Genomic DNA, 23,128 nt, shown 5'->3' with positions numbered 1-23,128 from the left:
CGGGGGGCCGGGCCGGGCCCGTCCCGGGCTGCTGCTCCCGCCGTGCCGGGACCTGCTTCGCCGAGGGGGGCTGTTAAATAGCTTTCACTTGTCCTGGTCGGTGTCAGCGCCGTGTGCCGGGGCCGGGTCGGCTGTGCGCATTCGGGAGCTTTCCCCGGAGACTGGGGGGCTCCGGTGCGGTGCAGGGTGAAGACAGGGACTTGTTTCCTTTGGGCTCCGCTTGGAGAGAGGTCTAGAGAACCCCGAGGGCGACGTTTGGCCTTCTCTTTGCCTTCTTATCCTATAGATGTTCGTCCTCGGTTTCCTCAGCCCGAAATAAAGCCGCGTACGTGGTTTGACGTACTCAGGGCTCTCCTCGCCTGTGGTAAACACCACTAGCTGCGTGAGGACACGGAGCTGTGCGCTGGCTGCAGCCGGGAGAAGGCAGGCCGCGCTGGCCCCGTTCTGGGACCTGCAAGAGGTAAGGTACGGCAGGGAGGGAAGAGCACAGCTGGCACGGTCATTACTGGCTGCCGCCCTTTGACGGACAGGAAAGGAGAGGGGAATTTCCAGTACCTGGACTTGAGGGCTGAGTAATGGGGATTGTACTTCTGGTGCTTGTTTAGCCAATAGTATTGAGCCAGTTACAGCTTTGCACTCTCTGTACCTCGGTTTTGTCTGTGAAATGGAAATAGTGCTAACCACCCCCACACCCCCGCCCCTACCCCGATAGAAATTTCAGATCTGACTGGGAAATGTGTGGATAAATACTGGTGTGGCATTAATGAAGGGGGAATTTTGATCTATTCCTGACTGTTGTTGCCTGTCTTATACTTTGATTTTTGCTTTGTACTTAAAATCAAGGTTATTAAACTTTGAAAATAATAAACATTCTTAATAAAGTTCAGAGTATGCGAATCTTTGTGAACAGCTAGTTAATTCTGACAAAGATATTATGGCTTTGGTATTAAGCTTCCTAAAGCATCTTCTATCAAATTAATTCATGACAGAAAAAAAAAAAAACAATAATGAAGTACATATACACACATGCTTAAAACTTTTTAATAAAGAGTTGGAACTTAATTGAAACCATGTAAACAAGACTTCTTGTGAAAAGGCTGGTTTGCGACCAGTTTACTAATGGTGGCGATTTTTTCAAACCATTCCAGTCTGGGGTTGCCTGACTCCCAACTGATGAAACTCTCTGCCCTCTCTGAAGTGTCTGTGGCTGCAGACTAGCCTGTGTACTGAACAGCACCAGGGCTGTCCTTTGGCCAAGCTCTCTGAGGACAAAGCTGAGCTGCTGAGGCAACACTGCTGGGGGTACCAAGAGAAGCAAGTACATGCAAAAAAAAAAAAAAAAGCCTTGGCCTTGTTAACTCAGCCCTTTAAGCCACTAAGTCAGCTGGAAACTGAAATGGTCTCTTTTGAGCTGGTTATCTGCACTACTACCAGAGGCTGTAAACTCCCCTCAGATAAGGAGTGGCTTCTTAAAGATGATCTAATAGGCTTTATGTCTATAATTGCTATTAAAGTAAGCTCATACTGAGTTTCAGCTATTACAGATGCTGTGCAGAAGCAGTCTCTCTGCTCAGTCCTCCTGCGTCACTTCAAATAAACCTTGGCTTTCATCACCTGAAGGGAGCCTAGAATAAAGATGGAGTCTATTTACATGGACATGTAGGGACAAGGACAATGGCTTTAAACTGACAGAGAGTAATTTAGATTAGATAGTAGGAAAAAATATTTAACTGAGAGAGTAGTGTGCCACTGGAACAAGTTGCCTGGAAAGACTGTGGATGCTCCATCACTGAGAGTGTTCGAGGCCAGCTTGGATGGGGCTCTGAGCAGCTTGGTCTAGTGGAATGTGTCCCTGCCTGTGGCAGGAGGGTTGGAATTAGATGATCTCTCTTTAAGTCCCTTCCAACCCAGGCCATTCTATAATTTTGTAGAGTGACGTTGGGATTATGTCAAAATTCCAGTTTTCCAAGTAGTTCAGATTTTTAAAAACCCTGCAAGGGTGTGGTACTTCACTCCAAAGTTAAACACAAGAAAAGCATGAATTGAGGGATGATGCTGTTACACAGAGCAAACACTTATTAAGCATGCTGCCAGTGAAAATACACAAACAACTAACTCTGGCTGCCACTAATGCTCTGAGGAAAAATAATCTCAGGGACACACACATGATAGGTTTCAGGATTATAGTGCAGTTGAATACTATGGAATCCAGAAGAGGGGAGCATGTGCTTTGATTTCATGCCATGTTTGTAATGATGTATTTGGCCTTTTTTATTTTTAAATATGACCTTTGCAACACTGGTTTTATATATTTGTGATATTTCCTACTTTGTCTAAACAACAGAAAATTACCAATGTATCAGTTCAGCATTGTTTCCTGAAAATTCAGTATGTTAATCTGTACCTGCTTTTCTAAACCCTTTAATCTTTTGATTTGTGTCATGTGTCTGCTAATCGCATCCATCCATTTGCAACCACCAGAAAGTGTTTTTGTGTTGAAATGTGGCAGCAAAGGGAAGTACGGCTGAGAGACTGTATGCTTCTTTAGAGGCTGGCAAGGAGAAAACTGGTTCAGCTGATCTAAAATTAATGCTGTCATGAACAGGGCATTGCATCCTCCATTCAGATCCAACCTCCAACAAATCTCCTCTTAGAGCCAGGCCTCTGGCCCCTGAAGAGTTTCAGTGCTGACATTTTCTCTGTTTTTTTTTTGATCCAGAGCTCAGGCCCCGAATGCACAATAATGTACAATCTCAATAATGTACAAACATCCACAGACAAATGGATGAACAGCACTTAGGAAATACATAGAGGGATAGGTAGCATATTAGTTGGTTCCAGGACTGGGAATATTCATATGCAGGAAGTTATCAAATGGTCCAGATACAAATGGTCCAGCATGCTTCTGCCTTTGGAAGCAAATATGCATTGTAAACATGCATTAGGTGGGAGGAAAAACCTTCTGAATGATGGGAAGGTAATTTGGGAGAAGAGTGATGCCTGGAATAGTGAGCAACAGTTTAAGTACATAACAAGAGAAACAGCTCGTGCAATTTTAGTTCTGTGTATCTGAATGCATGAAAGAAATGGGAAGGTGCTAATCCTTTTTAATGAGTGACCCTGCAGCTATTCTCCAGGCATATTTTTGCAGAGAATACAGAGAAAAGCAGCCAAAATACAGGCTGCAGATGCTGAAGTACTTGAAAAATCTAATGTTTACTGTCTGGCCATTTGGGGAGAGATTATAATCATACATTCTTACTTAAAAATGTCACCAAAAATAGAAGGTATTTGCTAGCAGGACACACAGAATTTAGTAAAAAATAGAAACAGATGTCTCTAAGGAGATAAATGCTTAGGACATTTGCAGAACGTATTGTCATGGTGAAGTCTGATTTTAACCTCTCACCAAGGTTCATTTCTAGCTTATTCTCAGCAGGACCCCATTGCAGGACTGCTGTGCCTCACAGGATCAGGAGGCACAACTCCACCAAATTTAGAAGCATCAATTAAATACCATTGTTTCTCAAGAGCTCCCTTTTTTTTTCTCACTATGCTAGAAAAAGTTGTACCTGTATATAATCAGAACATTTGGGGGTGGTTTATTTTACTATAAACATGACTGCCTGACTGAAATACATGTGCACAACCATGAAGTGGAGCAGGTGGAGAATGTCACAAGTACTGTACATCTTCCTTATCATCTTGAGATCTAAATTACTGTGAAATGATAAAAGTGACTCGTGATGCCAGTCTTTTTGAGAGACTCTTGAACTGATTGAAATAATCACCACTTTTTAATTCCTCTTCAGTAGGCAAATATTCTTAGTGAAGTCTTTTCTTTTGGAAGATCATTCTTGTTAAAACTTGTACTGAGACTGCGAAATAAAGTGAGCATGTGGAAAGGGGCAGTGGAGAGGACATGTCTGAGCTCTAGCCATAGCAAACAATAAAAGTGAACAATTATGATGATTCACTAGAGCCCAGGGCACAGACTGCAGACCATGAAGGCATTAACCTGCAGCAAGTCAGCAACATAGATCTGACCCCGGAAAAGTGACTGATCTGTGCCAAAGGCTGGCTGAATAGGACTGAGGCTGCCAGGCTTGCAAGTGCCTGCTCTTCAGTGCATAGCTCACCTAATTTTCTCCATTTCAAACACATACCTTGGGTTTTGTATGCACCTGGCCTGGCAGGGTGTGATCCAGCTGAATCCTCAGCATTTGCTTATTCATTTAGTTTAAGTTAGGTGTCAGTGCAAGCTGTCTGAAGAGAGAAGTGCCCGCACCTTAGCCTCTGGCTTGGCCTCAATGAATCCAGCTCAGTTTCTTTGCTGCTTGAAGGAAGTCTCCAGATTAAAGAAAGCAAGCTGAGCTCATCTTGGCTCTCAACATTGCTTGTGTTGACAAAGCAAAAAAAAAATTACCAGCCATGAATTATCAATTTATGACTCATGCAGATTAGGTTTTTGTAGCTGCGTCTTTTTAAAACATAAACTTGAAAACTAAAGGACAGGCTTAAATAGTTACAACAAAGAATTTGGAGTTGGGACTTCAACATTCTTCTGGTTATTTTAAGTCTCTCTGTGCCTCAGTTTCATTTTCTCAAATGGAAACAGTAATCTCATGGGCACTCTGGTAAAGGAGTCTTTACTGGATGGTGTTTTTAGAAATGAAAATCTACTGCTGTTGCTATTACTGTGACTAAGAGAGTGCCATTTCTTTGCAATTAATGGCTGGATGGAAAGTCCAAGGTTAAAGGGAAAATTCTTAACCAGTTGAAATTTGCATTATTATGACTAACCCAGAGGCAATTAATAATACTTCTGTTTTTTTCACACATGTATTTCTTCCCCTTCCTACCCCTTATGTAATCTAGGGCACTTGGAAAAAAAGCATAGATGGAAAAATTGGGGTGCAATTAAACAAATATTCTAGGCTAATCTAAAAATGCCAGATAATGTATTTCAAATAAAAAATCAGAATATTAGACATGATTTTGTAGAAGGAGTAAGGATGCCTAGAAAACAAAATTGAGTAGTGACCTCACACAGTATGGTGGCAGCAACTAATACTGAAATCACTCACACAAAAATAAACCTGCAGATGTTAAAAGACATGTAGATGTGGTACTTTGGGACATGGTTTAGCAGCAGTGCTGGGTTAACGGTTGAACACAATGATCTTAAAGGTCTTTCCCAACCTAAATGATGCAATGGTTCTATGTTCTATATAAGTGACACTTTCATTATTATTAGAAACCATGAGACTTATGAATCTGTAATGATGCTGAATTTGTGCTAGGCATTTCCTGGTGCTGGATGGCAGACTCAGCAAAGACCATTCTTAGCCTTTGAATGTTCTTTTTAGCAAATGGTCTCCAGTACTTCTTAAAAAGAAAAAAAAAAAAAAAAAGGTAAGCATTGTGACAGCAATTTTACCAGGAGGAAAGCAGCTTTGGAAAGTGAAACAAGCTGCCTCAGGTCATACAAGAAGGCACCTGCAGATCTAGTAATAGCATTCACATTGCTCAACTCCCAATATAGCAACCAATGCAGAGACTCTGCCGTCTTGCAGAACTTGCCTTGGGTGCTCCTATAAGCACCTACCAGGACCTCCTTCCTCTGTCACAGCATCCAGGTTTGCTTAACAGTGGTATCTCAAATCATCTTTGCTGCAGTTACTTGGTTTATAAATTGCAGGGATAAAAATTAATAAAGCACTATACATGTCCTTCCATTTGAAAAAGCAGCTTAGGCCAAAATAATATGGTTAAATGGAATGGTAGAATATTAGTAATATTTTTCTATTTCTTCTCTTTACCTGTCTTCAGGATTTTCATTATGCCTTGTGCAACGGGATCTTGTCTGCACTTATGTCTTCTGGGTCCTACTGCAACACAGATAAAGAAGCATTATAAAACTCTCCTCTTGTATAAATATGAACAAGTTCACCTTCATTAGATTGGAAGGTGTCTGCCCCTGGTAATCTATTTGAATATAAGTTATTTCTGCTCTTTCCTCCACTGCTTTGAAGATGTCAGCCCTAGGGATGTGGCAACTGAACATATTTCTTGGCACCTCAATAGGTTTATTAATTCTCTGACTTCTGACCTGGTGTTTCTGAGCACGGCTGAGATGAGCAGTAATTCCCTCATAAACACTCCAGTGTCAGGGAGGCTTAATTGCTTGGCGTCATGAGAAAGTATTTGGTAGTTCAATGACAAAAGGTCTTAGAGAATGTGAAATGAGAGCTGACAGTTCTCCCTTGCTGCTCCTGCCTGCTCCCCTCCATAACGTATCCAGCATTTAGCTTTTTCAGGGCTGTGGCACCAACGTTAGCAGAACAAACCCTGATCCTGCCGTTACTGGTATCCATGTGATCACAGCAAGATCAGAAGTTAGAAGTCATAAGTGCTGCTTGGGTAATTTTGTAAACAGCAGCAGCACCAATTTCTTTTACAGCAAGTAAAAAAAAAAATACATTGCAACTGGAAATGAAGAGCATGTAGAGCAGCTGTTTCAAATTTGTCTGATGCTGTTATAAAACAAGTTTAAAGTGTTAACAGTTGTACCCATGGCACAGTTTCCCCTGCTGTGTGCACACTGACAGCTTTCCTTTATGCCATATAACTGAGCTACCACATTTGTGCTCAGTTCCCTTGCTGTTCCTCTGAGATGCATTTCTCCAGCTGTGGGCTGGAAATGACTGGGCAGACTCCTAGACTTGCAGGAACACTGTGCAGCCAACCACAGCTATCACACCATACAGCAGCATCTACTGGGCTGACCAGTGCTTGTGGTGGTCCTCAAACCTTTTGCCCATCCTGTTAAGTGTGTCACCTTCTGTGTGTGTCACTAGGTGGGGAGTCACACCTCCAGAGAGCCCCACGTGCTTCACACTCTGCCTGTCACATCAAGTTGATGGCAAAATAGAGGCAGGAAAGGTTGGAGGAGGTGATGGCCCTGACCAGCTTAGTGCTCCCCAGGCCAGAACAGCAGCCACTGGCCTTGAACAGATACTTGAGGAGGAGGTGAATTGGTGAGGGGTTGCTGGAGAATCCTGTCTTGCCTCTTGCAGTAACGTACCTGGGGCAGCGTGCTCTACTCTATTCTCCTCTCCCTGGGCTGAAAACACTGAGATCTGAAGGAGTCTTTTACCCGAAGGGCAGAACTGCTACTCCAGTTTGGAGGAGCTGGAGTATTTGCCAGAGAGCAAGGAAATGGTGCTCATTGAAGGTAAGGAGAATGCTGAGGCTTTAAATTTTCAGAATCTGGGAGTGAAGCAGTAGTTAGGGAGATGCTTCTGACAAGATACCAGCCATAGTGACAAACCTTGGCCCAGCTGCAAGAGAAAGAAATTGATCTGTACAACATTGTAGTTGGGACAGAAAGTGGAGAGCAGACCGGATGAGAGACAGGCTGCAGCACCTGAACTTCATGACGACAAGCTCCAGTGGGAGCAGCTGGGAAACTCCAGCTGATGAACCTTACTTCGCTCCTGCACAGCTCTGTTGATGGTACCAGCAGAGGAATGGTCTGCATGGTGTGGCACCACTGCTGGGTGGAGGCAGGAAGATGCTATCTTCCCATAGTACAAGGAGCAGCCATCCTTTTCCTACCCAGAGCAGCAGGCATGGCAAGCCTTGTCCCAAAGTCTTTGGGACTCTCCATCCCAGATTTCATAGCTTCATTTCAAGTACGTTGGTTGCCCCAGAGTCACACAGCTGCTGTGAGAGGAAGGATTTCTCAGGAGCAGGTGGGAGGGAAAGTGGCTGTCAGTGTTTGTGTATGGGCGAGGGAGGTAGAGGTCTCGAGTGGGGAGAGGAGATGGAAATGGGCTCACCACAGCTTCTTCACTTTCTGAAGGTCAGCTTACCGTTCCAGCGAGTCAAATGCATCTTCAGCTTCAGCAGTGAGTGCGGCCTGTATGGGCTCCAAATGTGTGGATTGTAGGATAAATTGAGGGTGTGAGTGGAGTAAGAGTTTGGCTAGAAAACCAGTGCAAATGCCTATACTCAGGTGTGGAGCTGAATACTGGCAGAGGAATGAAACACTGGGTGATCCTGTATGTCAAAACTATGCATGCAGGAGAGAAGGAATAAATCACTGTTAAGATTTGCATATCGGTTTCAGGAAGATTACTGCATTTTGCAGACAACTTTTCAACAGAAGAACAGCTTACAGGGTACACCTTGAAGGCTGCTGACAGGAAGAGGTGGAACATGGGGCAGGTCAATGGTTAACAAGCTGAAAATAGTTGAGTGAAATACCACAGGCAGAAACCATAGCAATGGAGAAAGGAGGATAGGAAAGAGAAAGTTATCAGCGAGGTCTTAGCAAGCAATACAAAAACTGAGAGACATCTGAGCAGGAATCCTCCAGCCCTTACTGTCACAATTAGCCTCCTGAAGCTTGTCTGCGTTGCTGGGACTGTCACTTGTATTACCTGCTGAGTTTATTAATTTCTTTATTAACCCCCACAGCAGTGGTTAACATGAGAGGTTTAAGAAGACCAAGGGAAAAGCTGTCAGAGTGGCTTTGTCTGTAATGACTTCTATTTCTGAAAAAATGTGACAGTTCAACACCTCAAAATGGGATCTGGGACAAACTGCTTTGTTTTCCAATTCTGTTATCCATAGTCAAGGCTGGATTAAGACTGTATCAGCCCAGGCCTAATCATTTCACTAGGGAAGAAAGCTTTCTGCTGCTCTGGTCAAAGAAAATATTGAAAAACCCTATTCAGGAATTTCTACTACATTTTGAAGGCAATTTATAGACAACAGCTCTGAGGTGTGAGCTGCCTGTGCTTATTAGTGAAGTACTGTTGTTACCGACATTGATTACCAAGTAAACTCATTCACTTCTGGGATCAAAAGGTGTCACAAATCCTTCCGGAGCATGATAGGGAGTAGGTGTTGATAGCCATTACTCCTCTCAGAGGTGCCTCTCTGCATTTCTGGGATGGGCCCATCATCTCCCTACTTGCAGAAGGCCACACACCGTGACTCTCTCACCTCTGCTCCAGCACTTTATGGCAATGTTGATTTCCTGCAAGAGGGCGTGATAGCTGCTCTCACACTCGGGCTCGTTCACCTGGCCCTTGGTGGCCCTGGGTAAAAGGGCTCCAGCAACCAGCCAAGGGAGGCTGTACTGCTGAAACTGAAAGCTGGGTATCTCTTTTTAAAGAAAAGCAGACTGCATTGCTCTCAGAAGGTCACAGAAGTTAAATGCTGAAATCTAAATACCTGGGAGCCAGTGGTTTTTATATTCTGAGCTGCTGCTAGTACACACATCTGGTGCACTGAAGGCATGGCCATGCTGCTAGCAAAACCCACTGGAAGCAGCTCATCTTTACTGCAACACAGTGCATCTGCATAACATCTGTGAGATCAGGAGACTTCTCCAATATGGAGTTAAAAGCTTTACTAGTTTGTACACATGCATGGGCAACAGATTTCAGCACCTGTTGACTGATCATCACAAGACTGAATAGAGAGAGCTAGCTGGCAGCTGTTGGACATTCATCCTACTTGTGAATATCAGAGCTTGTAGCAAGTCTTCCCTCTGATTAAAAAAAAAAAAAAAAAAAAAAAAAAAAAAAAGAGAGAGACACTCAGTCAGGCAATGTTGAAACCAAGAACCAGAAGATGGTTAAAAATTATTTCTTCTCCAGCTTTCTGCATTATTTCCAAATAGCAGGCTGTGAACAATAACCTTTGGAGACTAGTATTCCTGTCAACGTTTTCATTCAGTATAACCCTGGGACTTGTAAGGGCATGTGTGGGACAATGTTGCATCACTGGTATCAGCACATCTGGTTATCAGCACATCTGGTTAACAGCACACTCACCTGCTCAACAGAAATGAACTCATGTAGACCATGGTTCTCTATTTCCTGTCTTATGCTGAAAAATGCATCAGTTGCTTTATACATAGCTACAGATCCAGCTCTGCTGCTGCATTTATTCTGAGCCCATTCCCCAGGAGGTCTTTAAAACACAATTATTTCCAGCTCCACTTAATCACACAATCTGTCCCAAGGTCTATTCTTGTTTTCTTGGTCCCCCTGATGCCAAGGGCTCTCACAAGGACTCTGCTCTCTCTGCTTTGATCCTGTATCAATACTTGTCGGTGTGCCTTGTCAGTCACCTTGCTCTGGGACAGCTTAATGGCAGCTCTTGCTGTTGTGGTACATTGCCTTGTAAAGCAGATAGTGAAGTGGTCTAATTGTGTTTAACCTGCCCCAAAGCAGGACATACATCTTCCCGACCTTTTATTTTGCCATCTTCCCATGTCTGATTTCATCTGTGTCATGACACCCAACCAGGTGTCAGTGTGCTTACCCAAACCACATTGTTTCTCCTTTTCTCACAAGTGAGCATCCAGGACTGAGCACACAGCCCAGCTAGTAGTCCATTCAGGTAGTGTCTTTTCAGGCTGTTGAAGAGATCTGAGCAGTGAAGCAATGGAGAATGTTGTGATATTTTAGGTTTCATCTTTGCTAGAACAAGCAGGTGGTTTCTAGTAAGCTGGAGGAAAAGGAGGGGCAATAGAGAGTCTGGAAAATACAGGCTTAGGAGATGTGATGGCATTGAAGGACTACTAAAATTAAACTCTGCTGTCTAGGTTTCAACTCTGTCCAGTTTGGGTTCAGCTTACACTGAAACCTAGACTCTCATTTATACCCCTGTAAAAGGTCTATGTCTAGCTTTCTCTTTTTCTGGAGGTTGAAGTAAAATGCATGAGGACAGCAGCCATAGGTAAGGCAGTACAAAAATGGATGAGAGACAAACTACCAGTAGTTAGCTGTAGCTTAATCCATAATTATTTACTGCAGAATCTCTTACACCCATGTTAGTCTCCTGTATTCTATTTCTGGTGACAGGCTGCTAGACGTTGGTTAAGCAGGTGGTTTGCCAATGACTCCCAAATTATATATTGATCTGTTCTGGCTCCCTGTTCCTGGCTGGTAACTTTATCAAGGCAGAACTGCCTATGTAGTTTATGTTGTGACAGTGCCCAGAAGTACTGGGCTCCTGAATGAAACACATAAAATCCTCTACAGGTACAAAACCACTAAAAGCCCCAGGCTAAAGTATGCATTTATTAAACTTCCTTTCCCCTCTCTTGTTGTCCCATGCCATGCCAACCCTGGACAAAACCTAGCAAAAAGCTGTGATCATTTGTTCTCCTTCCTGCAAGGTGCTAAAGCTGCTTCTCAGTCCCCCACCAAACTCACTGCCTGGGGGGCAGTGTCTCTCAGGAAGGGCCACCCTCTTATACATTATCATCCCTATATAATACTACTGAGTATTCTTTGTTCCCTTTGCTGTCTGATCCTTTGCTCCATGATCCAGCCTAGACTGATCTCATCCTTTATCAGTACCAGCATCAACTGCTTCTTGATGACTATTTGGCCCGGCTTTGGATATGAAAGGTAGCATACCTTTTCTTATACTGCCTCTTTCCCAGCTCATGCAGGCTAATGCATGAACCAAGGGGAGCTTGACTGTGCCTCATGTTTTATACTGTATCTTTGTGGGGTGTAGGCATTTGGGATGACATATTTCTTCATCATTTTCTCATCCAAATCCACTAATACTTCATATTTTGGATCTGTTTGATCCAAAGATGTACCTTCTTCATTGGGTAGCACTGACAGTACTCCCATATTTTCATAAAGTGACAGAACTGGGCCTTTGATATTTGTTATCTCACTTACCCAGCTGTATTGTCCCGAAAGCAAAAAAAAAAAAAAAAAAAAAGAAGTAGGACAGCCCAAGGGCACCAAGTTAGCATTTTGGTTTCCACAATCAAATGCACTGCCCATATGTGTAAAGATGTGATGCTGCAAATTTGTGGATTAGGTGAAAGGTGCGAATTGGTTCCTAGCTAGACATATCTCAGTCAGAGATATTTTCCTCTTCACACCTTCAATAAGCATTCAGAAAAAGATTGTAAATGAACTTCATAAGAGGCAGAATGTGCAAATAACCTTGGGGAAGAATGGAGCTCCCATATGGGATGATAAGAATAGTTTGATTCCCCAGACAATTTTTTTTCATTGAGTTTGGTTATATACTTTCTCTTTCAGAGAAGAGCTCTTTCTGCCTTTTTTCTGTGAATATGTTTTGCCCAGTCATACCATTTTCTTCCAGTAGCTGATTTTACATGTCACCTTTTGCCTGGCAGCAAAATGTCTGAGAATGGTTTGAAAATCATGTAGGACAATATTACAGCAGAGAAATAAAAATGCCTTATTCCAAGCTCAGTTCTGCATAATATCAGTAAGATGCAGTTACTTATGCTGTCTGAATCAAAAACATTTATTGCCATTATAAAAAAATATTTCAAGAGTTTCAAATGGGAGCTTGTAGCTTGATGCACTGATTGGTGCTCACAGATTTATTAGACATGTGATAAGTAACTTGAGAATAAGAAAATACCCGTAATCAATTGAAGATGCATTTAACTTTGAAAGATATGGAACCAAAAATAAGTATGTATTAGTTGTAACACTAAGTAAGCATGTGCCCTATTTCCTGCTGGAAAGTGTGACCTGTCTTGAACTTTGTAGTCATCTTTCAGAAGCAGTTTCCATCAGCTCATGCAGACAGCTAGGAAATAAGTTTCCTATTTTTTTGAAATGAGGTAAAATCTTTTACCAGGATCTGTTTAAATGTGTTTATAAATGTTCTAAACATTTCAGTATCTCCTTGTATTCTTTCTTCAGGTAGTCTGCAAATTGTTTCTGACATGTTTAATTTATTCCTGAAAGACTGATCTGCTCAGAAAACACAAGATCTGGTTCTTCTCCTGCTTTCTTCTCTTTCAAAGCATGAGATCTTACTGATGAAAGAAAATGACACCTCCTTTATACCAGTTAAAAGCTTCTATTATTAATGCTATCTTAGCCTTAATAACACCTATACATCCATTCTTAGGATTAGGACCAAAGTGGAAGAGAAGTCATTCATGGGACACATTGATCTCTTGGAGTTTCAGGAAGCTTTATTGACTAAGTGATAGATGGGGAATCTGAGAACCTGAGTTCCTGAGTTTCTGCTATTGGTACTACTATGAATTAATTGCCACAGATCACTTGATCTTTATGTGTCTTGGTTTGCAATACCTGTAATGCTTTTGCTCTTAAAGAGAAAGCTGTTGAATGCTTTGAGACCATTGCATAGATGGTACTGCATGAACGCTCAAAATAACATACAGCAAGTCTGACTTCAGACTTCTTGTTGCTTTTCTGGATGACTGATTTTAATTGCAGTGAGTTAAACAGCTGTAAACATGCAATTGCTGCACATTGAACAAAGGTTTTCATTCCTGGGTTCCCATGCAGGTGTGTGGCTGTGACCTGACCAATACTGTCTCTGCTGATCCTTCCCTAGTTTCTCCCTTGCAATCAATTCCAGCAGTGATGAATTCACCTCTTGAAATTAATAATGTCAAGTTTGTCAATATTTTAAAAGCTAAACCTAATTTTGTTCTCTTGAGCCTTGCCTTTGGCTTATGAAAGCAGAAGCTTTAAACTCTATTATTTGAGAAGTCTACTGGGATGCCTTGGTGTGGCAGGTGCTATATATAAGTTTAGCACTGCATCACTATTGAAGTCCATTAAGAAAGATCTTTCTGGAGCTGTCAGCACTGTGCAGATTAAAACCAGAAAAATAAAGGCACTCAATAAATGCTGCTATAATGGTTCACATAGCTGCAGAGAGAGGACTTATCTTTGGCTTGTGATCAGTTTACTTCTGGGTTCAATGTAAAGGTTTTTTGGCTTCCTGTATAAGCTCCGAGTGAAAAAAAAATCAATGTGGAGAAGCTTGGATGAGTGCCAGAAGAAATATTGTACTGAATCCAGAATATAGAAATCCTTCACAATTTCTATATTTTGCTCCATGCAGGCTCTTTATAGTCTAGCAAGAACTAAGCTTTACTATCATGACTCCAGTACCACTGCAGGGTTGTACAGGATGTGAACAAATTGTCAGATTTTATTTGGTCATTTAAAAACATGTATCAACTTCCCCACAAAGATGCTGTTAAAAAGGCAAGGTTGGTAAAAGGTGAGAGGGAGAAGCATCAATCATCTGCAAAAGGGTTGGAAACAAAGCATAGGAATAAGCATTCTGTTTTAAAGTTGGTGAAGATTGGCAGCAAGGTGCCTCCTTAATCCCTGCCATGGCTACTATTTAACTGTTTGGAGCAATGGCAGAGGCATCCTGCATGAGCAGGTGTAGAACAGTGCCTCTGGAAGTGGTGGTAGAGAGCACCCAGGCGCTTGCAGGGGTTTCCAGAAACTGTAATGCCTCAGAAAACAGTGGACTCTCCTGTTCAAGGCATAATGGGGTGCTCCAATTTGCAGATAATGCCAGTCTACTCAGACTATTGGCCAAACCAGCCTGCAGTCATGGTAATGCCTTCAATTGGATCAATGGCACAATCCTTTTTCCCTGCTCTGGTTTCTGTTTGGTAAAGACAGCAAATAAGGCTCTCAGATACAAGAGGCAGAAATTGCAAAGCAATCTGAATGTGGTGTTTGACTGGGGAACATCTGGAAACACTGGAAGTTGTACATCAGAGAGGAGGTCCTTCACTGGGATGTGAAAAATGTGAGTAGTAGAAAGAAGGAGAAATAGGGAGAAATAGCATTCATGCTCCCAGAATACAAGGACAAGGGAAAAAATATAAGAAATGTTATATTATTAAATGTTATGGAAATATAAGGCAACAAATATAAAACTGTTAAAAGGAAATACATTTTATACAATGCCTAATTAGCTCATTCCCATAAGATAACATTAAGCCTAAGAGATTAGTAGGATTTAAATAAAGGGATTAGATATTTATATGGATAATGTAATTAGGGATATTCTAATTAAATAGAATACATATTTTCTTTTGTTATGGAATCCCTCTTGCTTCAGGGCCTAGGCTAGTTGCTAACTGATAAGAATTAAAAAGAAACTTCCCCTTTTGGCAAGTGATTCCCTACTTGTCTTCTGCTAGGTTCCGTGTACTTAATCTGAATTGTTTCTACAGGCCCTATCACAGCAGGATTATTAAACTATATGGTCCATTTGTTTGGTATAGCATGGCAATTCTGTTCCTTCATAATCAAATGTCTCACTGAAGGATCACAAAAATCTCAGTGGTCTGAAACAAAATTCCCTTTTTCTTCTGCTAGCTCCATAAAAGGATTGACCTTGAGTGCCCACCTATTAGACATCACCAAATCAGCACCAACAAATTTCACTTACCTGTCCTAACAGTAATATCTTCCAACTCTCACTCAGGACTTACACAAGTTCAGTCAGAGAGATGGCAGGACCCCAAAGGTCCTTCAACCTTAACTGAGCGGGTTGTCAAGCATTGGAACAGGCTTGAAGGAAGTGACGGAGTCATCATCCCTAAACTTATTTGAAAGATGTGTAGATGTGGCACTTAAGGATATGCTTTAGTGTTGGACTTCACAGTGTTGGGTTAATGGCTGGACTTGATGGATGATCTTGAAGGTATTTTCCAACTTGAACAATTCTATGATTCTATGTCCTCCCACAGATGTGAATGGGAGTGTCTCATGAATGCTGCAGGCTGTCAGAATTTGGAACAAAACCCAATGATAATCAGAGGGAGAAACTGATTCAAAACTCTTCCTTTCACTTCCAGGCAAAATAAGAAAGTTGCTGCTAGTAGTCTAGTCTTCCCATTAAAAAGCATCAGATGGCCTTACCTAACCTGGTTAAAATCCAATTGTCTTGCATTTTGATTACTGAAACATCCTTCTCTTTGGTCTTCCCAAGTGTATTTTCAGTCTGTGCACATCCCTGCAAAATACTGCTATAAAGATCATCCTCCTAATCCATCAGTTTGAGGATTTTACACATTCTTTGCTCCTTTCTACTACATTCCTCTTCTTTACTCCATCAAACACAAGCTATTTGTCTTTTCTGTCAAGCCCCTTCCCACCCTGCCAAAGAACTCTCCTTTGCTATGACAATGTCGTCTCCTTCTCATCATTCTGTCAGTCTCTATTTCTCACTTGTTAATATTTTTATAGAAACAACTTCTGGGCTTTTTTTTTTTTTTTTTTCTGCTATTGAGAAGAATCTTGGTAAAGAGAAGCAAAATACCCTCATTATCTTTCCAAATCTCTGTTGAAAACACTCTTTTACTGTGTTGCCTATGAAAAGCTTGCCAGCAATGTGGCCACTCTCCATCACACTGACAAACAGGACCCAAACCAAACAATCCACTGCCCTGTGTGCCCTTTACATACACCTGGAAGGTAGGGATGGCCTATTTGGTTCTGCAAAGTGTCTTTACCACAGCTTCCTTGTCACTGACTGGGAATTCTGAGGTCCACTACAGAACAAACATTGATCTTCCTCATTCCTTTTCCATCACTTGAAGAGTTTAACAGAGTGATGATGCTTTTGTGCCAGTGAAACACCCAAGTTAGGAACTCCTTTCTGCAGGAGCTATATGTGTGTGGTCATCATGCTCTCCAACCAAGGTCTCTACTGAAGGCACATGCAATTAAAAGAGGGCTCCAGAGAAGTGTTCAGCTTACCCCTATGCTTGGCATTGTTGCTTTTCCCTCATTGGATAATAACTCCTGCAAATCCTCCAGTTCAAGAGGGTGTCTTTTGTGTACTAAATGCTGCCATTATTTATAAAGCACTCTTGCTGAATGTGCCTAAAATCAGTCCTGCAGGACAGTTTCAATCAAATTGTGTTCAATTTATTCCAGCTGAATAACTCTGAAATGTAAATAAAATTAAATTAATGGTGTTGTATTTTGTATTGTGTTACAAATGCAATAAGCTTGAAGTAACGCTAACTGTAAAATCAGATGAAACCTACAGAGTAAAAATCAACCCTAGAAAACAGTGCAGAATTTGATATCTGGCTTGCAAGAGCAATCAGGGTACATGTAATCCAGAAGGTATTTTTAATTATATTTGTTCATACTGTTTCTCTGCTTCATCCTAATAAAAGACAAGAAATACTCCCCTATAGTGGTTCTGTTTGGTTTGACAAACATGCAGAACACCCTGTATCTGTTCCTAGCTGACTGATTTGGGAGTTGCAGAGATACTGTTACTAATAATTATCTTACATTTGTAGGACACCTTTAATCCTAAAGCACATTATAAATTAGAAATGAGGCCCAAAGTGCTTACATAGCACTGTCAAAATATGTGTATTTTCTTCCACTTATTTGGTAACACTCCAGATTTGGTCCTAGAAATTGTAAATATTGATATATACGTAGCAGAATATCTTATCTATTGAATACCTCCCCAGAAAATGTACTCCCCAGAAGGTCTAGGATTCCTGTCAGTTAGATATTTGGATAGCTCCTGGTGCAAATATTACTGAGAATCACTGGGGAAAACCCAGATTTTACCAAGAGTGCTTCAAAATATGTTGTAGGCATAAAAAGCAGGCACAGCTTCAGGATGTGATGTCTTATCTAAAGCATGAGAGACAGGAAAATTCGTGGAGTGCAGTAGGGTAACTGGGAATAGCTGGTTGAATGGCCCTGTTGGAACTCAAGCCCCTGGCTCAGGGGAGCCCAGGTATTTTGAATGCTGCCATCTCTTCAGCCACAAGCTGCTCTGCTTTGAGCTGCCCAGGGAGTAGTTTGGAACCCATCCAGCCTCTCACATACCCTTCTGCTTATCTTACAGGAGCATCAAGGCTTCATGGTGTGCAGACAGAGGATTCCACAGACTCAAGGAAAGGATGCAAATCCATCAGGGGCAGCACAGGTGAAAGGAAAGGGAAAGTGGGACTCAGCTGACAGATACCCACTGCAATCCCATCACGAAGTACGCAAACTGCACTGGGGGGGTGATTGAGCCCCTCAGAGCCAGGACTTTCTTTCCACCCCTGTTGGTTCTTTTCCAAAGGCCTTAAAGCACAGTGCAGCAAAGTTGTTCCCACAGTATACAATGCTCCAAACCTCAGAAGATCTCAGGTCTTCACCAGGCCTGGCAATACCCACCTCTATGTATGAAACAAATTCTCTTTGGTCAGGTAATCCCTATCAGGTTACCAGAGGCAAAGCGAGGTTCTCAGTGGACAAGAAACTCTTTTGATCTGCTAAGAACACACAGACATTAAGGCCATCTGGTTTCCAAGACATTTGTGAGCTCAAAATGCATGGACAGTCTCCTCTGAAAGTCTGACAGATTGTCTATGAATCCTTGTGTTTAAAGTGATACAGAAAATACTAAATCAGTGTCAGTGCTGATAGACTCAAAAACCTGATGCCTTAATATTCTCTGACTTTAAAAGCTTACCTAGAAATCTTTCCAAGTTCATTTGGACTGGAGTAAAATTTATGAAGCTGCAGTCATACTGTTATTTCTATTAAATTTCTGCTTATTACATTCCTTTCATAACTACCAAGCAGAGTTATGTGGCCCCAGGAAAAGAGGGCAAAGTCAGCTCTATTGTAATGGGAAGAATCTTGGTACAAGGCACTGGGATTATGCCAAGACAATGTTCAGTCCAAAGGGTACCAACCCAAAGTGCTGAATTAAAGTATTCTTAATGTATCATCCAAGAACTATGGAGGTCTTTCAGTAATCTTTTATTTCTAATTAAACAAATGAGCAGTCAGTGGGTTAAATAAATTCTAAAGAAGAAGAAGCTCTAACATTCCCTCTGATCCTCCTTTCTTTTGTGGCTCTCTTGTATGTGCTGCTCACATGCTTGCCTCAGTTATTCACAGCCACATGACAAATGCTACCTAATGGCCAGCTTATTCTATTTGTGCTTTTGTACTAGCCTCTCCTTACAAACCTGAAACACTTTGAATTCACACAGTGAACTACAGCATGTCAATGTTCACTTTTGATACACTGGATTTATTTAAAAAGTGGCTTGAGCAAAAATCTTTGGAAGAGATACGGTGCATTAAGTTTTGTGTGGACATATCTATACTTTGAACTTTTCTACCTGGCCTCTTGCTGATATCCCATATGATATTTCTTCATGCCGGGGCTGTTTCATCTGCTTACCTCTAGGCTCTCACTGGATCAAGGGCCAAGCTAATGGGATTCAGCTAATGGTGCATGTACCCAAAAGTAGCCTGTGAATACATGCTCAGAATCTCATGCACTATTTCACACCTCCCAGTCTCCTTGCCCAGAAAATGAGGAGTCATCCAGGATTCATAGGTCATCACACACCCAGAAAAAGAAGGCTGACCAGACATGCTGCGAGTGACCTGGAGATATAGGAGTATATACTAAAATGATGGAGAAGGATGTACTTAGGATATAGCTCATTGCAACAAGGATGGAATAAAACTGGCAAAAATGGGAGAGAAAATTCTGAGTCTGTAAACAAGGTCTCTGTCAATGTTTCATGTACCAACTTCTTCCCCAAGGCTTTGTGTCTGATATTTTGTGCAGAAGTTTGTGTGCTGTGACCTGTGCTGGTGGAAGACAGGAGTCTTGTCCTAAGTTAGTCAGGGCTACAATAAAGTAAAATTCCTGCAAACCTAGGACCTTTACCCTGTGGGGAAAAAAAAAAAAAAAAAACAACAAACAAAAACCTTGGACAGACCCAGACAAGGATGATCCTTAAATACAGCATAAAGTTGCTGTATAGCTACAGTAAAAGAGTGCTCAAGATGGTGGTGGTAGACTTCACGTTCAAGTGTATTTTGGAATTAAAGAGGGAGGGATGAGGGAAGGCACACAAATGTGTTCTGTGAGCCCTGCAATTTGTTGTCATTTTAGACCAAAAGAATTAGGCAGTTTCTTCAACCTGTTTGGGTTGTGGATTCTAAGTCTGCTGAACGCAGCATCCATGCCAAGAAAGTTTTGTTTGATGATGATCATTCCTCTGAAATTTGCATAGTAATTGCACACTGTCACTTACTTATCATCCCCATTCTCCCAGCCTTTTGCATTTTCATACTTTCCAGGCCAATCACTGTGGTACATGCCTGCACCTCAATCAAACTAATGACAGTGCAGCACTTTCAGATGAATAAATACTTAATAGGGGCATCCAAGTTTACTGCAGCTAGGGAGAGCTTGGGCAATAAACAAGGCACTTTGCTATTTGATGGACACTGTCAGCTTTCAGCTCCCATGGGATTTTATGAGGTATATTTCCCAAAACAAGATGTGTGGAAATGGAAGGAGATTAAATATCCCTGTGCTGGTCACTGTCACAGTCACACTCTTGGCATCATCAGAGTTCAGGTCTAGTAAGGTTATTGCAGGACTCGACGTTGTGCTTTGAATGTGTCTCCTAGTGGAACGAAGGAGAACAGCAAGCAAAGCGGTGCTGCACCTCCTCACCAAGAGTGCAAGACAAAGCAGGTCCACAAGGGTTTTGGTGATGACCTGTGAGACGACTCTGGTTACACAAAGTGATCACATTTCCCTTGTCTGTGCTCTGCTTCCAAATAGCTCCCTTTTCTGCCCTTCGGGGCCTTATTTAATAAAAAAAAACTTTTGAATTTGAAATACTATGGTTGCAACACTCTTTTTGCTTTTCCAGTACCAGAATATCATATGTGTTTTGAAAAGCAACTGTTTAAAAGACAACAGTCACTCTAGGAGTAGTACATTTACACCATTTTCACTGTGTACCTTAGAATACATAAAAACAGGGCAAAAATACCAGTTGGAAATTCATGCATTTCATGCTTTCATGCATTTAGTTTTTTATTTCTTCCAGTATTCTAGCAATGGTTATTGGTATTAAGTCTGTATGAGTATTAGGTCTATTTCATTTTGATACATCATGGAGCAGGCTATAAATATAAGTGCAGAAATAGGGATGTGGTTTAGCAGTGGATTTGGCAGTGTTAGGTTAACAGTTGGAGCCTTGAAGGTCTTTTCCAAGCTCAGAAATGATTCTATGATTCTATGATTCTATGATTCGTGGCAGGATGAACTTCTCCAGCATAAGAACAATGTGCCTTGACACATAGGCAGGGCTGACTTAATTCTCTCCCCATCCCTACTCTTTCAGCTCCTTAGTGCATGGATTTCTCCTGCCTAACCTCCCAATGCCTCTCATCCCCACCACTTTTCCAACTTTTTAGGTTCTCTCAGCAAAATGGAAGCAGTGTGGGAAACATTTTATTGCTGCTATATCTTCCCCTGCATGGGAAAAGAGACTTGTGAATGGCATTCCAAAATCCTCATTTTGGAAATGTTGTCATGGCTGTGATCAAGATCCCAGCTGTCACAGTAATGGCTTAATCTGTTTGTCAGCCTGTCCTGTTGCCACATCACAGTCTCCAAGAAAGGGGAGAGCATCAATTGCAGAGTACCAAATTGACCTCCTAAGGAAAAAAGAAAAGGGAAGAGATCAAGTGTTTCACATCATCTTGATGGTATTGTGGAGGATGAACAAAAGAAAAAAATGAGAAGAAGGGAGCTCTCTGAGCAGAAATACAAGACAGCTTTTTACTTGAAGGGGGTGTAGGAGGGAGAGAGAAATGAACAGCAGTAAATGAAAAGCAACAACAGCAGCAAATAGAAAGAACAGCCCTGCAGAAGGGGCTTCTGTTTTGGAGACAGAGCAGAGAGCTGGTGGAGGATGCGCCTGTGGCTCATTCCTATGCACTATTTCAACCCCAACCAGCCATGTTTTGGAAAGCAGAGAGACAAGTGATTATTATGGGCAGCAGTACCCAACATAAAGCCAAACACAAGCCAGAAGCTCGTTCTTCCTTCTGCAAAAGCTGAGGCAACAAGACCAGCAGGTCCCTCACTTGTAGTCAGGTAAGGAAATCAGATAGAATGGCCACATCTGCACCCAGTTGGGAGCATTGCAGCCTTCCTGCATGCACCCAGCATCTTTTCCACTGCTTTACAGCATGGATTTTATTGACAGTATTTCACAGATTGTTCTGTGGATGAGTCTGTACCTTGCCTGATAGAAAATTCTGCCTGGATTTTTCTGATGGGAGGTTTTACTGCTTGCATTATTTTATTTCCATCAAGGGCTATTTTTGAAAAAAATGTTACAGTTTCAAAAATTTATATGCTCTCTCATAAACATCATAAAATGTCTTTTTGACAAATCTAATAAACATAACAAAATGGCCTTTCAATAAAATCACTGAAATCTTGCCAGGCTGCATAATAGACTTGCATTTTAGCATGGTTAGCATCTGGGCTTAAAGAAGAAGTGTAAAACCACCCACACCTTTGAGTTATGACTTTCTGAAATTTGCTGATCTTGCCATGTCCAAAAACCCTGTGCTTCACCTTTCTACCAACCAGTGAGGCTCAGAACTAGGTTAAGCTATGGGGCAAAAAAATGCAGTGGGTTTACACTTCACAGGAGCAGATATTGCTCAGTAGCCTCCAGCTTTGTCATGCCTTCCTCAGCCTTTAAAATATATATTTCATTTGCATTCCACGTTAACTCTTTGTAGAATTGAGTGGTTCTTGTAGAAGTGCCCCAGAAAAAATGTTACATGAGCTGGAAGAAGCTGATTGATAGATTTTCTTAGAACTGGAAAAAGCCACAACACCCTTGTTGTCAAAGTGTTGTTGGGAGTGAGAAGAGCGAGTGTGTGACTCTATGTGTGTGTGTGTGTGTGTGTGTGTGTGTGTGTCCCCAAACTCGATAGTTACCAGCTAGCAGTAGCTGAGAGTGGTGAATTTGAAGTGTAATGATGTAGTGATATTCATGTTGAAAAGCAGAAATGAAAAAAAAAAAAAAACAAACAAAAAAAAAACCTCTGGGATACATGTCCAGAATTGCAGAGCTCCTGTTTCTCAAGACCTGCTACAACCTTGTGGTGCTGTGGGGACACACTATCAGCCATGCCCTTCCTTAGATGCATTGCTCATAAGGACACCTTTCCTAAGATTCTCGGGTGCATGTCTTTCTTTGTGCCTTTGCCTCTCCACTGGGGAGGGAATGCAAGACATCCATACTTACTTCAGTTTCTGTCTGCTATAATCCCATTTTCCCCCTTATCCAAGAATTGCAGGAAGGTGATAAAAAGATAGGAAACTGGGGATAGAGGAACATGGCCAGATCAACAAGGCAGTGGACGCACAGTCCAGAGGAACATGAGCAATGCTCAGGTGAGTGCTAGCACTTTCACCCACTTGA

General features: G+C 41.8%; 1 long non-coding RNA gene across 1 annotated transcript; it reads right to left on the bottom strand.

The window, feature by feature from the left end:
- Positions 1-1,148: 1,148 nt before the first annotated feature.
- Positions 1,149-15,882, bottom strand: LOC128785118 (uncharacterized). Its single transcript, XR_008429762.1, has 3 exons — positions 15,274-15,882; positions 5,823-5,891; positions 1,149-1,625 (listed from the first exon to the last, which is right to left on the bottom strand). It is a non-coding gene; the product is annotated as an uncharacterized LOC128785118 (long non-coding RNA).
- Between the last annotated feature and the right edge of the window lie 7,246 nt (positions 15,883-23,128).

This window comes from Vidua chalybeata, chromosome 3, assembly GCF_026979565.1.
Source record: "Vidua chalybeata isolate OUT-0048 chromosome 3, bVidCha1 merged haplotype, whole genome shotgun sequence".
NCBI lineage: Eukaryota > Metazoa > Chordata > Aves > Passeriformes > Viduidae > Vidua > Vidua chalybeata.
The sequence above is the reverse complement of the archived record's forward strand: the minus strand, read 5'-3'. Positions and strand labels throughout refer to the sequence as shown.